Genomic DNA, 8160 nt, shown 5'->3' with positions numbered 1-8160 from the left:
GGATCCACTCAGATGGCGCTGGGACCATCGACTCCGGCAGGCATTGACCACCCCGTAGAGATATCTTCTTGGCATTTAGCTGTCCCAGCATGCTTTTTGCGGGGTCCTCGTATGTCATCATTGTAACAAACTCTGCAGCAAGCTCTTCCTCCAGTACTGCTCCCTCAGCCTCTGTGTTCAGCTTTCTCAGTTCTTCATCGTTGGACTGTAGCTGCTCTATGAGCGCACCCAAAGTCTCCAAATCAACAGTATCAAAAAGCGCCTTGCCTTCACTGATAAGCCGTGTGTTATGTTGACAGCGGGCCGTTCTCTTTACATCGAACTTCTGTGTGCTGCGGACTTCGAGGCCTCGATCGCCTTGTGCAGACCGTTGCCGCTTTCACTCTGCTTGGTCCCTGATTCGTTGGCTTGGTGGCTCCCACTTCGTTTCCGGATTTCCAGGCACCATAAATTGTTGAATAAAGGAGTCCATAGCCACAGTAAAAGAAAGAATAACTATTTATATGATGATGCTGTTCCTTCGTGAATAACTATTTACATTCAACCGCTATTAATGAACGTGGCTTCCGATGATCCTCGTTTTTCTTTTCTTTTGTCGACCCATAGCTGTCCCGTGATTCATCTTCGACTTCATTCCCATTACTTTGTTGTGTCCGACAGAATAAAATGCAACAAGCCTTATCATGGCTGTTAATTCGTTTAGTATGAGTTGCAGGAATAAGCGCACTCGTAACACTGAAAAAAAAAATCGCCAATAGAGCAAAGCAGAGACTAGGAGAGGTATTTGCTGCGGCTAGCAGATCATGCAGTGCTGCTGTGTGCTGCGATAATGTATACAGCATTTGAAGCTTTTATAGGCACGAGGTAATGAGCAAAACCGCTTATCGGCAGTATAGCAGGATCCTTGAAGGTTTGACCGGGTTCGACTGCCAGGGCTCTTGAATGATACAACCTGACATTCCTTGCATCTCAAATCAGTCTAAACAACACGCCTAAGCCTAAAAACCTATGCGGTTTTTGTAAGTGAGTCCACCGTCGTTCCTTTTTTATTCCGAGGCACAGCGTGGACGTGCTAACTCTTGGTTGCCACCTAGGACGCGGGCTGCGAAATCAGGTTACATGCTAAAAAGAGAACTGGATAAAAAGGGGTTACGCGTTAAACTTGAATCAAAGGGTTCACAAACAAGCAAACCCACCAGGGAAGTCTCTGAGGAAGGGTATTGTACGCATCACAAGCGGTCGGATCGATTCGAGAATGAATGTACTTCGCCACGGAACGTTCTCGATTATAGTTGGCCGTCTGTAGTCGTTCCGCAAATGACGCGTCTTTGACAAATTCCAATCTTTTCAAGTACGTATTACCTGAATCGCTGTCCGCTCACCAACCAAATATCGAGTGGCAGACCAATCTTGTTCATCCAGTGTCGTAGTAATTTTAGCCTCGTCTCCTTCACCTTCTTTCTGGGTCGACAGTGCAGCGTTCTGCATCACGCCTTTTCTGCTCTCCTCCAGACAGCAGCGTATTGGTTCAGCGATAGTTAAAACTAGGCATTGTGGTCGTTCATGGGCGCTTATAGATTTGACACGCATGAGCGTACCTCCAAATTCGTGGCAAATAGCCCCGCAGCCATTGCACAAGTAGCATCACAATAAATACACCACGTTTTCTTTATTTTATCCAACACCACTGATCACTATATTACGTATCATATTTTAGGTTGACAAAATGCTGCTCCTGTAACAGCGAATTGAGTTTGATAAAAAAAACAGAAAAAAATTATTCATGTTTTATGAATGTCTTTTACTCCTTGGCTTAGAAGCATTATAAGTCACTTAAATTGGGATGGGATGAGGGTCCCTGAATAATTACGGAGTTTCATGGTGAAAACTGTCGCTCCGGTTACGTGCCATCACGGGACCACTGGGAACTGTTCCATTCTTTTCGGTCTGGCTTGCGACGTGGCTTCTTGGGCTTTGTGATTGACAGTTTTCTTCCGCCGTCAGAAATGACTGCTTGTGGGGTAATGTAGGGCTGTTTCCCGGCTCGTACATAATTGTGAAAAAACCGTAATGGCTCTAAAGAAAGAGCAAGCTAAACGGCGGGGCATTGTAGACTGCACGACCACGGTGGAAGCCTCCAGTTTGGCAAGGCAAAAAATGGGACAGCAGGAGAAGTGTCAAACGACAAAAACAACAACAAAGTCAACATTTATTTTCTTGCCCCTGTTGCCTCAACTCATGAACATTTCTGATGTAAACTCCTTTTGGCAGCTATACCTTTGTATTGATAAATTAACTTTATATAGTCTTTTGAATAGTTTTTGTAGCCAAAGACCACTTTTCAGCTTGTTCACAATCCATGCCAAGTAAGAATCAAGTACTTCCCCGTGGTCCCGTGATGCCACGCCCGTTAAAGCGCAGTGTGCTTAGACACTAGCGCCGGATTTTCCAGGAGTATATGTTAGCATGAAGCGCTGTGTCCAGTATCCTTGCAATAAATAAATCCTGTAGTGAGAGTACTGCGAGTACGAGTATGGGAGTTGTGCAAGTAGTGAAACTGTGCTTCGCACAGTTACTGACGTTCGCTTCACCGCAACAATACTTCTTATGCTGTGGTGCGCTCTTTACAGGCAAGTCGGTGACACGTTAGGCGTTTGCGGCTGTGGGTGACCAGCTAGCCAAATAAAGCAAAATCCGTGAAGTAGCCAAAGATTCATCTCATACAAAATAAAAACCGAAAAAAACAGCGCCTATCACTGTCTCAAAAAGCTTTTAAGAAACTTAATCTTCTTGCTTTTGAGATGCACAAAGTGAACAAAGAAAAAGCCCAACATTAATACAAATGCACACATTCTGAGCTACTTGTGGTGCATTCTGCATTCCGTGTTTCTGATGTTTGTTATTGCGTGAGACGATAGATAGGGCATGTCGGCAAGATTTTTTGCCGTTGATCCGTCTCCACAGCTAGAGAACCGAGAAGGAAAGAGCGCGTAGATGCGTTGGCGCTACCTTCGCTCCGCCGCCGCCGCAGCTAGAGAGACGTCAAGTCGAAGCGCGGCTTGCCAGCTGCCTCTGCTGATCCGCCCATCGCATGCCGTCTCGACGGGTCCCGTGGCTCCGGTCGCCGCTTGTACGTGTTCTAAAATGGAGTGCGCAGCCAGTGCAGGGCGGCAAAATAGAGAGGAAGGGGGATGACGGCGACGAAATGCCGACACTGGTGGACAACAAAAGGAGCGACAGGCAGCCAATGCCGCTCCTAAATCAGGCAAACATGACTGCTGAGACAATTAGAGCGCAAAGAACGGTTGGCGCCAAGCAACGTGGAGGTGTGCACCTCTGGCTGGGGAAACACGTGAGTGGATCACTTTTCCCCTTTCCCCACTGTGTTAACCGAAAACTGACGCCATCTCGCCATCCTGTTTATTTAGGAAATCTTTACTCAAGGCTATGAAAGTCACGCGCACCCCCTGGCACAGCGCAGGCAATGGAAGCAAAGCTAGCTTCGCGACACCATCAAATTCACAAAGCTGCCATGATTTACAGCCTCCGTGCAACTCCACAAACACACTCAGCGTCATGGGCCTCCACTCATGTATACTACACGCTGCCGTACACCCATCAAACAGGATAACCAAGCTGGAGGCGTGCATAGAAGTCCGCAGAATCCAGATGACAGTGATAAAATTCACCAAACAGAACACACGTAGCTCTCCTTTTGAAGTAGGGTTTAACGCGCCGATGCAACAAAGGCGATGAGGCGCGCTGTAGTGGAGGGCTCCAAATTATTTTTGACCACCTGGGAATCTTTAACGTGCGCCGAAATCTCGTCCACACGGGCGTTTTTGATTTTCGCCTCCATCAGAAAAGCGGCCGCCGCGGCCGGGAATCGAACCCGCGATCTCGTGCTCAGCAGCGCAACGCCTGGCCACTGAGCCACCGCGGCGGGTCTCCTTTTGAAGTACTGCACCACAACTGGCTGATGCAGGAGAGTGTGGTAGGTGGGGAGTCAGCAGCATCGGGGTGGCAAAAGCGCCAAACAGGTTACAGCTAACAAGAGATGCGTGTAACAGAATGCAGCCGGCCTTCCGTTTGGAACGTGCACGGTAAACGGTTGCCACGACATTAGCACGCAGAAGAAGTGTCGCCACATAGCAGGGAGGCGTGGTGCTGTTGAAACACCAGCTCTCTTGGGAAGCGTTCGGGCTGAGAGGTACCGGGGGTTCCAATACCCCGCAGAAGAATGTGGGACTGTAGTACCGTTGCTTACTCACGTTTAGCGTTATAACTGCGCTTGCCGATTCAAGTTGCGTTGCTCATGAATCATAGTTGCTCATGATAGTTGCTCTAAAAAACGCTTTCACGCCGTTCACACAAAGTGACTCCCTGACAGTTCATTTATTTGTTAAGGTTTCTGCAATAACGATATTTTACGTATGACAGGGGCCTCGTCCTATTTTGCTGTTATATCTCTCTGAGTTGGTAACATAAAGAATAGCTTTTTTTTCTTTTGTAACGATGTTATGCTTGTAATCCGAAATTTCTTTTTGAGGTGGTGCGTTAAATTTTAGAAATGTTAGTGATATCTCCTTCCTTCGCTAGCGACGGGAATGCCACTTGTTTGACAGCGAATGACTATATAGGAAAGCATTAAAACCTTTGCCATGATTCTAAAGGTTATTTATTCCTGATCCTGACCCTAAAATTATAATTGCTGAACGAAGCTCCTCAGTTTCTTAGCTTTTAATAGCAAGCAGGCATCCAGCTTGATTGCATGTTTCCGTAAAGCAAGCGACCTGGCTACTTTTAGAACTAATGGAAACCGTTTTCTCGCACTGGATGGGAGGGGAGAGAGAGGCAGCAGACGCATCGAGTGTTCAATAAATTCGAAAATTCGGCTTCGTCTCTATTGTAACTGAATAGCCTCATCTAGCCTTACACGGGGAAACTACTGAGCGAATCGCTACCATGACTTGTCGCAGTCTAGGCTGCTGCGCTTCGCCGTCAAGCCTGTCTCGAGACGCCGATCCTTTCCCTGCACAGCCTGAGGAAATCGAGCCGTGTTTGGCATCTTTTTTAGCGATACGAGAATATTTCCTTGCGTGGCATAGACCGTTGCACCCTAAACAGCTCGAGGTTGGTACGGCCCGCTTGTACGTGTTTCAAGCCAGCTAGACAGTTCGGCTTATTTCGGAGCAGAACTGGAGAACGATGAGGTGCAAAAGAAAACAATAACAAGAATGGGAAAAGCTGCACGACTCAATATCGGTCAGAACAGCGTTGTTTTTGGTGTGCATTTACCTTTTCGGTGCAGTCAATTTTTGTCTTATATTCTTTTTCCACATCACTGAAGAAAGCGGATGTTCTTTTTTTTTAAGTTTAGAGCTAATTAAATAGACTGACCCACGAGATCATCATGTTTAAATATTCCTTCACGGAAACTGAGTGCTGTTTGCCGGCGGCATGCGGAGAATAATATTTAATATTCACGTCATGTTTGCCGGTTTGAGTGGTTTCGCCGCAAGGAAATTTTGTTTGAGCAAGATCTATTATGAAAGCTGCTGCTACATACAAAATACACTGGAAGAAGGGAGCTGCTATAGACAAAACAATAAAATGCAATTTCCAATTATTCCTCTCAACGTCGAATCTCTGTTACGTGGAGAAGCGCCTGGAAATTAAAACATGCTGCCATTTTAGGAATAAAAATAGGCTGTTTCTTTGATTACTCTGGGCAAGATTGTGAAGCCAGAATGTGGATTCCTCACAAAGGACGATGTGTTGTCAGCTGATATGAACCTATGAGCGTTCGGGATCGCAATTTTTAAATCTTGACGAGTAGAAGAGCGCTGGGTAACACAAAAAAGTACCTCGCAAAAAAGGACCAGGACTGACACGCGACGCACGAAGTGAGAACAATTTAATATCCTAAAGTAAGGCCTTTTTGCATAACATATCGAATACAGGATAGAAACGAAGTGACAAAAACAAGCAGTGTCTGGCAGCGTATACACCTGACGCAAGAAGCTAACAGCTTGTCAAAAGTCCCCCCCCCCCCCCCCCCCCTTTTTTTTTTTGAGCAAAACAGGACTGCGGTGTTTTTAAATAATTCGGGTGAACATCCACATTTCTTGACACATTTTATTTCGTTCTTGTTTTGCGGCAAGGATTGTGGTGCTCCCGCAAGCTGTCATTGAAATGATGGTCTGAGTGGCCCGCACAGGACCTACCACACATCAGAAGGATTTTGCAGTCTATGCCCTCCGCGCATTTGACACACTTGCGCCTGTGCCGTATGCCGCATGTGAACTCTTTTTTCTAATGATTTGTAATCTTGCCCAATCCTGTCAGAGGCTGCGGAAATGAGAGCAGCACTGGGATATCGTGTTTGGGGCCCACTTTTCTGAGCCGGTGCTAAAACGTGCGACTATAAACCATCCCCACTGCTCGGCATAGGTTTTTACTTCCTCCTTTTGGGGCTGTGCTTTTGTCACCTGCCGTAGTACCTTATCGGCCACCGAGGCAAGAAATGTGTCGGGTAGACACCTCCCTCTTGGCTGCCCACATTGAAACTCTTTGTGCACCTCCGCCAAGCCCACCACCGTCGGAGGACCGTGGAACACCCCCTTCCTCCGTGGACTGATAACTCCGCGGCTCGGACTTGAGCTGCCTAATAAAGTTTCATCTCTCTCTCTCTCTCTCTTGCGAGATGATTGGCAACCAAGATGCTCTCACTTTGTGCGAACATGGTTTCTTTGTTGCTTGCGTAACACAAGATGCCATACTACGCGTTATCGTTTTAGAATGCAAAGAGGCATAAAGCAGCCGCTCCTTCTTCCATCTTGTATGCGATAGACCCAACATGTGTGGGATTTGACTTCCTTCAAAACGAGGTCTTGAAATTGCCGGCATTTGTTTACAAGTTTTGAACAGTGGAGCTGTTGTTACTGGCCGTAAGTTCGGTGTTGCAGAAAACTACCCGAGAGTAGCGCTATTGCGCAGCTGCAGCGCAGCTGTCGCATGGAAAGATACGTGATATCGGCCGCCGCAGCACTCGAGAGGAGCTTTTCGCCGTAATCGTCGCAACACCTGCTCGGAACGAGAACGCCACGTCGTTGCGTGCGCTCCTCGGTTCGTTCGTATAAGAGCCAGTCTTCCTGTCGTTGTGCGCATGCGCTCAGTACCCTTCGCGTCGCAGCGTCTGCGCCCATCACTCGCGGACACGACGTCTTCTTCGACGACGTCGACTAGCGCTATGGAATAAACAAGGAAACGTAACTATGTGTCCGTGAATGCTCACCTACAGCTTCGCCATTCAAGTCTTGCGCATGAGTGCAAGCGTCTCCGAATTTTCGTGTGCGCATTCTAGCCCTGCATGCATGCGCACTACTGAACAGCTCCGAAGTGGCCAGATTAGAAATGTCTGTGTCTGCTTCCGAGGCCATTGTAATTAACGAAGAATTCGGGTTCAGAACACGGCACAGGCGCAGGTTTGTGTATGGCACTCAGAGCTTAGTGTACAAAATCATTGCCCCGTGTGGTAGATCCGGCGTAGACCGTCAGGCCGCAGCCTTCGTGACAGACTACGGGAGCACCAAAACGGTTGCGAGCAATGTGGGCGGAAGCTTTCTCGCATCAAAACTACGCCAAAAGTTCGTCCAACCTGCGCTGAAAGAGCGTCCAATCAATCGCCAAACCTTCATAGGCCCAAATCGCAAACGAAGTACGAACCTATGCAACGATTTTTCGCGCACTAAGTAAACGCATCTACGAACGGTCCAAATGCATACCGATACGTGGTTTATGAGATAAAGATGTACTATTGTAGTCCTTCACCCGCCGCGGTGGCTCAGTGGCTAAGGTGTTGCGCTGCTGAGCACGAGGTAAAAGGAGGCTCTGGCTGAAAATTTCAGTGTGTGTTCACACATTGACTGCGCCAAGTCTTTCGGTGGAATTGTGTGCGAGTTCACAGCGCGTTCTCGGCGCAAAAACCGAACTATCGCTCGACAAACTTGCTTTAATCAAGCCCAACCACGGTAATTTTTTTATTTACAATTCCTTTACACCCAATTCGACGAACCACGTGTGGCTGCAAGAACGGCTTGAAGGAGTGCATTGACTGCACTCGGCTGAGAACTGCAATGGAAAATTGAGTTGTAACGG

Source organism: Haemaphysalis longicornis, unplaced genomic scaffold (genome assembly GCF_048455015.1).
Source record: "Haemaphysalis longicornis isolate Haplotype H1 unplaced genomic scaffold, Haemaphysalis longicornis Haplotype H1 scaffold_1, whole genome shotgun sequence".
In the NCBI taxonomy this organism is placed as follows: domain Eukaryota; kingdom Metazoa; phylum Arthropoda; class Arachnida; order Ixodida; family Ixodidae; genus Haemaphysalis; species Haemaphysalis longicornis.
Note: the sequence above shows the minus strand (reverse complement) of the source record.